The sequence below is a fragment of the Heliangelus exortis genome, chromosome 5 (assembly GCF_036169615.1).
Source record: "Heliangelus exortis chromosome 5, bHelExo1.hap1, whole genome shotgun sequence".
In the NCBI taxonomy this organism is placed as follows: Eukaryota; Metazoa; Chordata; class Aves; order Apodiformes; family Trochilidae; genus Heliangelus; species Heliangelus exortis.
In genome coordinates this window covers 42,186,325-42,201,390 of record NC_092426.1, presented here as the reverse complement: position 1 = coordinate 42,201,390, position 15,066 = coordinate 42,186,325, and the positions used below count along the sequence as shown (strand labels likewise).

At 39.6% G+C, this 15,066-nt stretch overlaps 1 long non-coding RNA gene across 1 annotated transcript in view; it reads right to left on the bottom strand.

The window, feature by feature from the left end:
• LOC139796725 (uncharacterized) overlaps window positions 1-14,793 on the bottom strand; it is a 46,710-nt gene extending 31,917 nt beyond the window's left edge. Inside the window, exon 1 of the long non-coding RNA XR_011726127.1 lies at window positions 14,663-14,793. This is a non-coding gene — a long non-coding RNA (uncharacterized lncRNA). The remainder of the gene's footprint in view (window positions 1-14,662) is intronic.
• Window positions 14,794-15,066: the final 273 nt, after the last annotated feature.

Sequence of the window (15,066 nt, the reverse complement as noted above, 5' to 3'; positions counted from 1 at the left end):
CACTTTAATAACAACTCATGACCTCATTCTTGTTAGGACTACCTGTGTACCCACATATGATATGTATTTACATATCATTATAGATACATATATAAAAAGCCCCATCACATCAACAAATACAATCCTTATAACTTCAAGGTGGAAAACTAGCTGTTTAACAACTTCCCAGAAAATGTGACCAGTGTGCCTCCAAACGTAACTTTAAAACTGAAAATGCTGATGAGGAAAAAAATGATTTCTAGCATTAAAATGCATTAGAAGTTTAAACAACCAAGATTAAATTGCATTCAAAAAATTCTAAACATTCCAACATATTGTTTTCATGTTACTGTGAAAGCAATGTCTTTTTTTGTCCCTTTTAGCATCTTGGGGCTTTTTTAGGAAGTCATCAGAATAGTCTGTATAACTTACCACAAAATAAAAATGCTAATAAATGCTTTTGTAACCCTTCCAATAAAAACTAATGCAACCAATTTATCAATGGATGGAGCTGAAGCAAAAAAATAAAACGCCAAAAGCAACAGCTCCTTTCAAAAGTGTGACGGGGATTAGTGACCTTTTTCAATGAAAAAAAAAACCTCCTTTCCAAAGCCATCAGCTCTACCAACTATTTAGCAGAAATGCCTTTACAACAGCTGTGAAGCAATCCATCAGTCTGAGTGCCCAGAAGAATTAAGTGCCACAGGATTCCTGACACAGGTGATGTCACTTCACACACCAAGTCACTCAGCCTGCTGCACCCAGCAGATGAGAGTGGGACCCTGGCTGCTCCCCAGGCTGGAAAATGGCCAAACCAGGACAATATTCCAAAGGGAATTATTGAAGAGTTCCTGAGTTCCTCATTCAGAAGTACACATGCATAAGAACCAAATTTCCACAACTGCTTCATGCATCAGCTGAACAAGCTGTGGTTGTGTTGTACCTCACAGCTTCTCATTAGAAATCAGGCTCATAATACACAAATTTTTATTACTCTCAAGAGCCTCAACAAATGGAGAATGATGCTTGGATCAAAGTGGGGTGCTGAACGTGTGCCAAGGAAGGCAGCAAGAGAACTACTTTATCATTTCAGCACTTCAGCTTTCTATTATGATTGCATTGGCACCTTTCCTAATGTATTAGTGAGTTTAATTTGCAGCAGTGTTATGTGGAAGATGTGCTGTACCAATCTTGAATTTTAATGTAAAACGTGCTGGATATATTTCCACACAGTGTATGGAAATTAGGGATGTTGATGCACTTGGCTGCCTCTAAATCTGAAAAAGCCACGGATCTGCCCCAAGAGCTGAGTAATCCTGAAAATGAATGGCTGTCACCTCTGGATGTCAGACATTCCTAGGAGTTTGGGACTAGTGATGTAGGAGATGTTTCAGTCTGCAGCAAACCTGCAGCTTTTCTTTTCCAAGCCACCTAACACCCAATGCTCAAGAAGAGAAATATAGCATAAACACAAATGCAAGGTGTTTCCACCTTCCCATCCTTATTTCAGGCTTTTACACACACTGTATTTTAACATAAAAATCACAGCAATTGATTGCTCTTGTGGCCAATGGCCTAACTCTTACTTGCCTATGTGTGACCTGTTTTAGCTTTGCCTCTTATGGAGTCTATAAACAATTAGCTCTGCAAAAGTTGTTCTGCAGTTGCATGGTAATAAATATTCTCATTTTACAATCTCTATTTTTGTTCTGTCCATCTGCCTCCATCACATTCTTCTGTACTTTGCCTACCAGACTACCTCACACACTCATACCTGTGTTATCACCTATGTTACAAGATATATGATCCCCCTATCAGGCCAGAAAGCTCAGAATGCTCAAAATACACCCAGACCAAGCTTTCTATCCTAGCTCAGATAACCCTAAACTTGATAATAGTTGTAAAAAGGACAGTTAATGTAGTGACATATTTGGCAAAATGCTAGACAGTAAAAAACCCTAAACCTTGGAGGCTTCTGTAATCAGATGACTGCACTGCATCCCAGACCAACAGCTTTCCTACTGCTCCTCCAGCTTCCCTGTCAGCACAGCCTGCCCCGGGCAGCTCTGCTATTCACACCCCTTGCAGGTGGCCACAGCACCAGTTGCTGGACAGTTTCTCTCCACAGCTTTCAGCCAAATCCATCATTACATATGCTCCATGGAAGCATCACTGGTATCCCAGACCACAGCTTTAACTCCAGAGATGGCAAATCAGTGCAGTAGCTTGTTTCAACACTCCTGGTTCCCAAGACAAGATTTTTTACCAGCGGCCTCTAAAAACACAGCTCCATGCACAGCAGAGGTACAGGATCCCTCCTGGAGTTTTTATAAGCCTGAAAAAACCTTAATCCTGAGAGATTAATCAATTTGTACAGCAGATAACGGGTGTGATGCTTGAGCTGCCTTATGGCCCATGAAAATCCAGACTGATGGAATTCTCTTACCATTTCACAAGCACATCTTTAAATATTTCATCAGGAAAAAAAAAAAAAAGGTTTTATTTTTTTTTTTTCTTTTTTTTGGTGGTGTGGGTTTATTTCATCTTCTACATGGAAGAAGATGAATTTTAACAAAAGAAGCCAGCAGGAAAAGGATAGTGCTGCAATATGTGTATATGTCTGTATTTAAAGGGAAGCAAATGATAGGTTATCAGCTTGGATATGCCATGCTTCATCTGATCAGTGCCAGACATGAGCAATGAAAACAGAGTTAATGTTCCATAGTGAAAGCAGAAGTGACAGTAATGCCCAGGAATGGACTTCTACACAAAGAACTCACTGAAAGAGCTCAAATGTCAAGTGTAACAGAAGTTTACATTAATTCAGGTTTAGACTTTTGCCCTATGCTGCTTTTTTTTCCTGTCCATACAAAGAGAGACAATAGCAGAATTTAAAACCCAGTTTTCCCATAGCACTTCACTTTGGGTGCTGACCTGCACAGGGCTTCAGCAGGAGCCCAAAGGTGTTTGAAAACTTCCTGAAGCTCCAGAAAATAATTGTTATTCTGTCACCTTTCTGTGCAGCATCTGCCTGGAGCTTGGACAGATCACAGCACAGGCAAAACTCAATAGGTTCTGACATTTGGTAGTGCTGCTTCTCTGCACTATAAAAGGGGTGAGTTCCAAAACAGTTTTTTAGCCTTTGCCTACTCCCTACTGGAAGGGAATTGGTATTTAAAGATTCCCTGGATCCCTGCAGCAAAGTTTTTACTCAGTTTCCCCAAACATTTCATAAGCATTACTCAGCTACTCCCTTCTGCATTAATGGATTGTGGGGTTTTTACCAGATCCATCAATGTATATAAAAAAAGTCTCAGGAAATTGTAAACAACAGGGTGAATCATAACATAGAAAATGTATCTGGAAGCAACCATTTTCAGAATGAAACTAGAAAGAAAAAGACAAAAAAAAAAACAAAAAAAAACCAACAACAACAACAACAACAAAAAAAACCCACAAAAAAACCCCAACCAAAAAAAAACCCCACCAAAAGAAACCAAAAAGCCAGGAGTCTCCATAAGCTGAATTATACCTGTGTACCACACACAACTGTGTTACTGTGGCTAGGTCAGTGGGTTTGCAGACTGACAGATATAGCAGAATTTAATCCTTTATTTTTAAATTCCTGTGACCTATTAGAAATCATGGCCCTCATATTTAGAGATACTGAGCCTGTCTCTCCGTATTTATTTTACCTGGAGTTGTGTGTGCTCTGTCAGCTCCCCTGGAAATCAAAACTCAGTAACCTTACATTAAATTTATGGCCAGATCCTCTGCCTTCAAAGAAGCTGCACTGATTTATATTGGCTGAGACTGTGTTTCTTATGATGTGTTCCTGGGTACTAGAGCCTCTCTGCTTACACTAAACCAGTCAGGAGTAAGATAAATAAGAAATATAGAGATATGATAGGTAATTGAGATAAATTAGGCAATAAGAAAAAAAAAACCTGTTATTTCCAAGTTCTGTCTTGACAGGAGACTTTATAAAGTTGGTGAAAAATAAAGCAAACCCAGGTTATTACTAAAGTATCTTGTTCTTGCAAGGACTTTTTGTACCACTCTTTCATTTTACAGACAAGAACTAAAGGAAAAGCTGCTCACAGAATTCAGGACCTATGACATAACCATTAAGTAATTGGTTTATATTGGAATGTAACATATAAAATCACTTTTCTTGAAAGATGACCATATTTCTAATTGGGGAAAAAAGGAAGAAAAGAAAAAAATCATGTCCTCTCTAAAATCTTTTACCTATCAGAGTGTCCCAGGGACACATGTCACCAGTGACATATCACTGACTTGCACTTCTATCCAAATGCCCTGCAGACTCTTGATCCTATACATATGAACAGCTCTGAAGACATCAGAGGTAGCTCCTTTCCCTGCTCCCACATATAAGTAGTGGATGGGACTGGAAGCACCTCCTTTTCCAAAGGAAGGGAAGAGGAAAAAGCATTGCTTTGCTTCCAGCTTTCCCACTGACCCAGGTATAATTCAGTGGCTGATGCCACTCTCTGCTCCTCACAACCTGAGGCTTTGGCAGGGATTGGTTTGTGGATACCTTGGAAGGCTTCCAGGCAACAGGATTTGACCTCAAGTCTGTGTCTGTCAAGAGAGGAGAGGTACTGCTGAACCTGATACCTTGAGGTCATGTGGGATTTTTGGGGAATAAGATCAGGAGCCTCTGCCTTGTTCCACTCCCATCCTTGCTGCTCAGTTCTCTGATGGGGATGGCACATGTCCTGTTCAAGATCACAAGGGCTGGTCACCCCTGTCAAATGAACTGCTGGGAAGTTCAGTGCTGGTATTTACTGCCCTTTAATCACAGCACTGCTCTTACAGACTCCTTTCCATCCTATCCTGAAGCTACTGCTGCTGCCTCCTTCAGTGGCTTTTGGCAGCCTTCCACCAGCATCTCATCTCCTTCAGAACTCCCTGTTTCCAGCCAACGTGACCTGACTCCAGATCCCTGCCTGACATTCCAAGCCTTTGCACTGAACTCCTCATTCCTTGATCCAGCCACCAGCAGTCCCCAGAACCAGCTCCATCAGCCGTACACAGCTCCACTGGGGCACAGGAATTAGCACTCAAGTTCCTCAGACTGAAACACCACATTTTTGAAGGTCACTCTTCATGTAAATCTGTGTAATATTCAGGCAATTTACTGGAGCAGAATATTTTCCTGTCTCACCAGGCTTGATCACACACAGCAATTTCTGCCTTTTGAGTGACATGAGTTATTGGTACTTAGTAGCTTTACCTTTTGACCTATGAGCATTTGTCAGAGCAATATAGTGTGATGTGGAAATCATTAATATTGTCCTCTGGATACCCACAGAGGTCTTACAGCGTCCAATAATGAGGTGACACGATGGAATGATTGCAAGAGACTAGGAGGACGTGCAGTTGTGGTGCAGCATAGATTGAGCTTAAACTGATAAATTTGGGGAAATTCCCCACAGTCCCTCCTGTCCCTCCTGAGCTGGGCATCCCAGAACTGGATGCAATACCCTACATGAGGTCTCAATAGCTCAAGCATTCTGAGTCTGCTCTTTTCTACTTTCACACAGACTCAGTGTTGAGTTCTAGAGTACTCACACAGCTCTCCCTGTTGTCAAGGCAGGACTAGGTCATAAGCTGTGTGCTGATCCCTTTTTAGCAGGCTAATGATGCTTAAAGCTTAAGGAAGGGAGGGAAGAGGCAGCTCTCAATACAGATGCAAACTCCTCTGGCTATGAGACCTCACCTCTCCCCTTGTGAATGCATCCCAGGGCATGGGGCTCTGCATTCCAGCACTCACTGATCAGAAAACTTGGAGTCATGGCAACTGTCAGGTCCAGCTGATGGAGCTGTCAGATCATAAAACTTCCAACATCTCTGCTGTCCTGGCCAGACAAACAAGATGCTCACCCCTGCCCCCTGCTCATGGTCAGGTCCAAGGGAAGGGCACTGAACCAGGCTGCACCCCTGGGCCAGGCTGACCCAAGATCAACACATTGATTGGCTTCAGTGAGCAGAGAAATCCCTGTTCCCACAGTGAGGACCCCACGTGCAAACACAGAACACAATTATCCTGTTGGCCAAGGAGGCTGCTATGAGTGAAGTGTTCATTCCAGGACTCCACACAAGGCTGCAGAACACTTTCCCCCTAGAGAAAAATGATACAGAATTAGCATCCCATGTCTGAGTAACCAACTCTGCATTCTCTGCCTTTTCTCTGATGGATTATTTCTCCCTTTTTCACAAAGAGTGAATGGAAGTCTCCAGTTTCCCACCTTGCTAAGAGCCAAGCTGTTTTGCTCAGATCCTCTGGAAATGGCTGCAGATTGGTACAGGTTTCAGTTTCCAGTGACTGTGCTGAACAATAGCTTCTAAAATTATCTTCAAATATTCTGAGTAATCCAGAGCTAGGCAGCAGAATCCTTTTCCTTTTGCACTGTGCAGGTCCTGTAGTTGCTATCATCCACCAGCATTATCCTTACATCACTTATTTAACATTTGGCCATGTCCAACCCCTCTGCATTTTCCCATCACTACAGTTTCACTCCTCTACACTCACAGCTTATATTCAGAAGCACTGAAATTGGTTAACTCAGCTGATTCCTGTTAGGTACCACCTATCTAATTTACCTCACGTGGCCATAAAATGAAATTACTCTTTTATTTTAACTACAGAAACAAATAAAATATTTTTCCTTCAGTTTTTTTAGTGTTGTCTAGTTTTTTTGAATATATGAAATTATAAAACTACTTGTTAAGGGGTCTGCCAATTTTCTTTCCATGCTAAAGACTTTAGAACTAAATTAATTTCAGAAGTGAATTAACCCTTTTTGGGTCTGTCAAGCAAGTAATTTTAACAACTTGAATCTCCAGATTTGAGAAGGTGTCTATTCTCAGCATGGCTATGGATATAGATATAGACATGTGAGTCTCACCAGTTGGTCTTTAGTGCTGTTTTGGTTGATGATTCATTTATTCTGTAGGTAGCAATAAGTATAGCTAATGAGATCACAGAAGCCTTCTGACAGCTTTGATGTGAATACAATCTCTATATTAAGAGCAGTGTGTGGAGGAGGAAAGGGGAGGATGTTCTCACTTGTTATTTGAAATAAGTTTGGTGAATCTCAGCACAGTGCAGAGCAGACTGATGTTCAGAAAAATCACTGTCAACACTCAAACTAAAACTGGCACCATTCGTGGCAATAGAACAAAAAAATTAATGATTAAATGGGCTCAGTAAGATCAGAATAGGTCTGCAATGCATTTGCTGAAGGGAAAGTGTCCTGGGAAACTTGATGTCAACCTCATTTGGGCAATGAAACCATGGTCAAGCCAACATTTTTAGTTAGAAAGAATATTTGTTTTTAAAATCTGTGGGGTAAATTGTCAGATAGTTTAAACCTGTGCTGCTCTATTCAAACCTTGACATTAAACCTTGACATTCAGGAAAGCTATGCTAATTTTCAGAAGCTGAAAATTCACCTCTATTTCCTCAGAAATTCTCGTGACATTCGTTAAAAAAATATTTGCAATTACCTACCACCTTAACTTTTTTATTTGTTCCTGTGTAGCTATGCCAGTTGTACAGTTGTTTTCCCTCAGAGCAGGCAATAGGAAGGATTCCACTGAGTAAATTTGATGTAAGTTCACACTGAATACACCTCAGAAGCTGTTGCCATCCTCCAGACCTGATCTGCTCATGCCAGTCCCCTGAGGTATGTGGCACACAGCTTGCATAGGAAGATTTTGGCACTGTAGGGCATGGGATCAGAAAACTTATGATCCCTGCAATATAATGAGAGAGTTTTTCAAAACAAACATTTTATGTTACCACTGCCTCCCACCACAAAACAACAGAGCTTCATGGCTGGTGAATGGAAACTCCTCCATGAGTCTGAATGCAAAGGAGGCTCAAGGTAGAAAAAAAGCATCACACAGTTCTACTCTTCACACTCTTCAAAAAGAAACCCCAGTGACAACATGAAAATTTCAATGTGATGCAAAGCTTTTGTAAATCAAGTAGTAAATCAAGAATTTTCCTTCTCAAAGCTGGTAACACTTCCATCTTTCTGCAGAGGAGCATTGCAGAAAAGGGAGATGTCACATTTTCTTGTGTGGAGAATCCAGGAATTTCTAAACTCATCACTCATGTTTCTTTATCTGTACACAGGAACTATGAGTCAAAAACACTTTACATCAGCAGCATGAAGCTGGGAGGAAAAAACCTCCTAAGCTGTGTCTGGACTGACAGAAATGGGAATAGGACTGAAGACACCTTGGGCAAATGAAAGAGACTGATCAGCCCCAACAAGATGCTGCTCTGCTTCCCTCATCTTTCCTTGCAGCAGGATCCACTCTGACAGTATGACATCCAAAAGCCATTACCTCAGTCTACCATGGCAAAAACTGCAGTTTTGTTTTCTTCTCTGATGCTTGGCTTTTCCTTTGGAACACCCTGGTTCCCTGCTATGCTAAATATAGGACCCTTTCACTGCCAATGAATCGCATAAAAATTCAGTGACAGTTGACTCAAGAGCCTGGACAGGAGATGTGACCTGAAAAACCTGCAATCCTGGGGAAGTGTAATCATCTTACATCTTGAATTCACATCACTGGCAAAGATGTAAAAGTATTTAGGATGGACAGGTTGGTTAATAAGGGTTCCATAAAGCCAGTCCTGAATTTACATCCACACAATGACTACAAGTCTAACATATAAGACATGAAGATAAAAAATCTGATAGAAACCAATCCTTTCTTCCCCATGATCATGCCTGCTTGTTGCCCTGAAAGGAATATCAACATTAAAAGGCTGCTTCATGCACACCCAGTAATTACCCCCAGTTTCCCAGTCAGCCCTTATCTCCTTCTGTCTATCACTGGAGGCTCAAAGAGTGAAGCTCTAATTCAGTGAGAGTTCCTCAACATACTAAAAAGATAATAAATAAAGAATACCTGCATGGCACCACCTGGAGAACTGGTGTAAGATGCTTCCTTTTCTAATCAGCCTGAGTAATTCCTGAAGTGAAACTCCTGGAAAGAAGTTTGCTGCTAATTCAACAAACTCCCTTTCAACAATGAACTAACATGCCCTTGATTAGATTTTCATTTTTTCCTACCTCTTCTAGTTTAGCTCAGGCTGACTTGAACATGACTCATGCCTTAGCAAGTCTCAAAAACCTCCAAGAATTCAGTGAAAGAAGGTAGAAGCAGTTAAAAAATTATTTCCTTGCCCTTCCCCAGTCTCAAGTGTCTCATGGATTAATGGGGCTGCAGTGCAGAGGACAAAGAGTGCTGCAAGGATTTTCCTTTCAAACCAGCAGCCCTGGTTTGGTTTGGCACAGCCAGAAGGGAGCACTGCAGGTAAGGGCCTTCCCCTAAAAGAATACACAACTCACCCCCCCCAGAAAAAAACACACAGAGAAAAAAAAAATCTACTTATTCTTTGAGTTCTCTGTGTATCTGCCAACAAATATGCCATCCAGTATCACATTCCATTTGGTATCAGCTCATGTTTTCAAGAATGCCAGAGCATTGCCTAACAATTCCTTGCATTGCCTAAAATTCCTTACAAACTGAAATAAAGTTTTAGCTCTTAGAGGCTGGTAAGCTCTAAGTACAGCCATTCCCACAAATAAATGCCTCCTATTGCAAAAAAAATAATATTCTAAAGAGCTGAAGAACTAGTGAAAGGAAAAAAAGCCCTTCCCAATCACAAGTAAGAAAATTGAGGCAGTGTTAACACCAGTTATTTCTTCTTCCTCCTGGAATTTTCATGTACACTGATTCCCATAATGCTAAATTCATCATACAGCCATAAAGCAGAAATCATTTGATATCCAGAGACACATTTTCTCAATCCATAGCACCATCCATATGTGAAAGCATTGGGACTGAACACCTTCAATTCTTAGTGCCTTGGCTTCTTTTTGACTTAATTAGCAGAAAATCAACAGTTCTGGAAATCAGAGCAATGGCTGAGAAGCATAACCTACCAAAACTAAGGCATCCTCCTAGAAGAACCATGGGCTCAAGCTGGGAAGTTCTTTCTCTGCTTCACTCACAAGCTGCCAAATTCCCCAGTCCAAGCCCAATCCTTTTTAACACTTAAAGCAACACGTGAGCCCACTGAGATTTTACTGACCCAATAGGCTCTAAAATAAAACTCCTCAATGATTTCTTGTCATTTGTCATCACTTCTGACCTTTATTTTCTAAGCAGGATTATTTTTACCTCCTTGCACTGTACATTTCCCTCCCAGTTCAGGGGGTCTCATACACAACTCAAAAGATTTTTCTCATACTCCAAGTGTTCACTGAAAATTTTGCACCTTTTGTTTCTGCAGCAGCTCCTAGGGTGGGTTTTTTGCAATTAAATGTAGAGTTCTAACAGGCAGTTAAGCACACACAAACTCATAAACATTCAGACTTGCTATTATCATTCATTTAAGAGAGCTTAATTTTAATTAAATCACACAGTAAGCCAGAGATGTGAATCAAGACATTAAAGATTTTTTTAAAACACTTTTCTAGCCCTGCAACTAATCAGTTGCTTATATAAAATTTTGGTCTATGTTCTTATAAAAATGCACTTAATCATGTTTGAGCTTTATTCTTCCCCTTCACTTTGCTCATTATCTTCACAGTCTTAACTTCTCTGTACATGGAGAAATACAGATTTTCACATCTTCTGTCTCATAAGCCACTGCAAACACTCATATCCTTTATTGTATTTCAGTAATCCTCACTCTCTGACCTATCATGTGGAAAATACTCACTCTTAAATCTAGTTTTGATATCCTCTAATTTTGCAGATTTGGAAATATGAAGCTTTATGGAAAAAAAGGAAAAATAAAAGAAAAAAAAGATATAAAGAAATAAAATATAAACAGCCAAAAGAGAGAGAAAAATAAGTATTCTATTTAGAGGGATTTATCTAGAGTCTAAAATGCCAGAAGTAGATAGGTAAGAGAAACAAGAATCATAAGATTATTTTGCTACTTGATGAGTTGCAGTCCAAGCTGGGGCCTGGCATCTTATCCATGTTGAATCCCATGGATAACATTTTCATTGCCTTTTTGGAAGTGTGGGGAGAGAACTTCAAATTAAAGAAACAGAGTAGTATTAAGAATTATAAAAGTTCTCAATTTATATCAGTCTATTCACTGGTATTAGCAATACTGCTCATTTGCCCAAGCAATGCTTTGTTGTTTCCAGGAAAATGCAAACTTGGAAGCATCCAGCAGTATCATCTCTTCCCAAAGGCAACTGAAACTGGAGGAGATTTTCAGAGCAGCATTTGGGCAGGAACACAGTGATTTGGCTTTTTCTGGGAACCACTTTTGGTGGCAGCAGGAGGGGTGAAGAGCAGCAGCCATTTGAGTCCCAAAGTTGTTTGCTTGGACAGCAGTAAAGTCCACACTTGAATAAGGAGTAGAGCTGTCCCCAAACTTCCTGTGCCCCAGGGAAGATTCAGTAATCACAGATCCATGTAAAATATTTCCAAGGTACTGTGGGAAATGAGACAAATGGTTCCCATGTATTCTCAACATGAATTATGCTCAATTTTTAACTTGTCAAAATTGAGTCTCAGAGAACACGTTAAAAATAAAATCAAGATTATAGAGATGGATGAAAAACACCCCTGCTTACAAAATGCAAGCTCCTCTATTTTCTCAAAAATAATTAATTTTAATATTTATAAGACAGCTTGTAATCCAACATGTTTTTACATATTGAGAGGCATTTCTATCACCTTCTAGACACAATTCGTGTAGCCACATTATTTAAAAGTGATATGGAATTCAATATTCATATAGCCTGGAACACTATGAGAATTCCTCTGCTTTCAGGTTTCATTATGATTCAAACACAGGCCAAGTTTTTTAGAGGTTTTCAAACCTAATTGAGAAACATGGGTTCAGTGACAAATGACATCTCTGAAAAGGAAGAATTTTGGTTCAAGAGAGCCAAACCCTGCAAACATTGCAGGGAGGTGCCCAAGTATAAGCAGTGTCCCCAAGGAGGAGGAACCAGCTCCATCTTCCTGCAGCCAAAGAGCAAACAGGAGCTGCCATCAGCTCCAGGCTCCAAGAATTTATATTATTTGCTGCCCCACCTCTCCTGGCTGGCAGGAGGTCAGTGCCTTGGGGACCAACACAGCACCTGCAGCCACTTCTTCATCATCCTGGAATAACAACTGTGCCTCTCAAATGCCACAAAAAAGCCCCTCCTAACCCAAAAGGGCTTCAAATATTTTAAAATCTGTTTTCTCTAGGTTTTTGCTTTTGACATTATGACTTCTTTTCTTTTTTGCCCTCCTCGATTAGTCTCATAGCAATCAGGCTCTTCCAGCTTCTAAGTCTGAGAAGTTAAAAAGTTCTAATATTGAAGATTTTTACTTTTCTTACCTAAAGCCAGAAGCTGTTGCTGAAAGAGTCTTTTCAATTTTATTGGTCAGACATAAAAATCTTTTGCAGGAAGCAGAGTTTTCCAAGATACATATGATTAGGATTGCAAGGCCACCATTTCAAAGATTTGGCCTCCTCCATCATTACCATTCCCTTCCCCCCTGCTTCTCCTGCTACCAAAACCTTGCCATGGAAACCCAAAACACCAGCCTGGCAATTTCTAATTTTGTTCAGCAGGGAATAGTACAGGCAGTGAGATTACATAAATGCCATATCTGCCATTTGTGAGTCCTCAGATAACATATAAAACATTCTATTTCAAGCAGACATTTATGGAAGGATAATTTGGAGTTGTACACAACTATTCTCCACTGCAGTATGGGAAAAAAATCCTAAAATATATTTTTAAAAGAATTTCACTAAGTTTAAGTACTAATGGTACTCTCTTTACCCAGACAGATGAATTGAGGAATTTTATGCATTAGCCAAAGAAATTCCTGATGTGCCCTGTTTGTTATAAATAGCACACAAAACAACCTGGAAGCTCTAAGAAAAATATAAATAAATGAGCAGAATTCCCCCCAGTAGTTGGTACAGAGGAAAGAGACAGGGATTCTGAAAGAGAAGAGCAGTATAGAATAAAGAGCTTAACACAGTATGGTAGATTTAGCTTTTTGCTAAGGGGAAGATGAAGAAAAACTGAGTATCAAATCAGGCAAGTCTACATCTGTCATGCTTTCACATTTATTAGATCTAGACATTAATTTAGATTTTCTCTGTTTCTTCAGTTTCCCTCTAGATTAATGCTAAGAAATGCAAATTTATTCAAATTCAGCTCATAAAAATCTTTTAAAGTTCTCCAATTTTATTGCTTGAAAGCACCAAAAACTTTCACAATACACCTCTCAGTGGGCTCCAAAATATAATATTCAGCATTGCCCATTGATTTCTAATAGTGTTATCACAGAATATAGTAATTTTCTATATGAGGCCCACCAAAAGCTGCTCTTCAGTATAATTGTTCTTTATATTGTTTTCTATGCCTTTAAAAAGTTAAAAAGTAAGCCAAATTATTCTTTAGATGAGTGTAAACTGATGGTTTTTCTTTGAGGAAGAAACATAATTGAAAAAAACTGATATTCTTTTATCATTATTTCTGTTTTAGTTTTTTTTATCTGGAAAACCTCTGTTAAGACCTGGATGGTTAAGGAACTCAAAACTCAAAATAATTCTCACTTATTTCTCATATGCAGTAAAAAAATCTCAGAAATCTCTAGTAAAAGGGTAAAGCATCATTACAACTGATTCTTCACCACCAAAAGGTTTCAAAACCTATTTAATTACTTGAAAAGTGAAAATGTAAAATTCCCAGTGCTGGCAGCCATCAGAATTCCCTTGTCACAACTCTGATTGTACAAAGATGCAAAGAAGTGAAAAATCAGGCTCATGGTACTCAAATACCCTAAATTTCCCTCATGATTCAGCATTCATTTCTAAAAGCACAAAATAAAAAAGCTACACTCACTTTGATCTTTTAATAAAAGGCTCCAAGTTTGCTTCCCTCCATACCTCTTGGACAATATACAGACTTTTCTGAATATTAAGATGCTTCCCAGATAATATAATGTCATCTATTGTTTTGACCATGTTTAATGTTGGTTGCTGTGATTATTTTATTTCACATAATTTACAAACTCTGGTAAAGTGCCTTGCTTCAGGGACATCTTAGCTACTCCTATCCTGACATACTATATTTAAGAGTATATTCCTGATATTGCATGATAAAATAGAAGGAGGCTGTGATGTTTGAAAGTTCTGTGTTGGGTTTTTTTTTTTTTTTCTGTTTAGGTCAGAGCCCAACAGCATCCAATCCTGGCTTCATTCAATTGCTTTGTGAAGCTGCAGAAAGTCAGAGAGAAGAGGGCATAGGAGAGGTTTCCAAATGCTTTCTTCATTACTCCTGCAACAGGCATCCAGCCCCAACCTCTGCTTTCAGCACAGAAATCAGCTCCCTATAATTTACTGTCAATAGAGAGACTGCAGAGAGCAATGAAAAAAGTCAGTTTGAGATCTGTCCTGAACCCTGAGGATCCATCACACCTTTGAACACTTTGTCCTCATGCACCCATATGGTGCACATAGGTATGTGTGCATATGTACATATGAAAGGACACACGCACAGCCAGGGATACAGCTCAGGAAGAGGAACAACAGCAGAACTTAGTACAGACATTAATGACTCAAAGAATGGAAGGAAAGGGATTTTCACTTTACCTGTCTGCAGCAATTCATGAGAAAATTAAACCTCCTCCATGCCAAAGTGCAGTCAATTTATTTTCTCAATCAGTGTCCTGGATCTTAGGATATTTCCATATTAACCATCTCCATTGCACATTCCTTTTTTTCTGGCAGCCTGTGTGTGTTGGAGGGAAAAAAAGGCAACGTTTAATGGTATTCCATATGTTCAGTGCTGACAGAGCCCCAGATTATAATGTGCTTTTAAATGAGGGTGTTCAGAAATCTCAGGATCAATTATGAAATAGAAACGCCTCTTAAGGACATGGACTTACAATTTCTTAGGCAGACCCTCTGTAACAAAACTTATATACACTGAAAATAAAATATAATTAATCTGGTTTTGTCTAGAGGTCAGGTTCTGTTCTGCTTATCTTCATCAA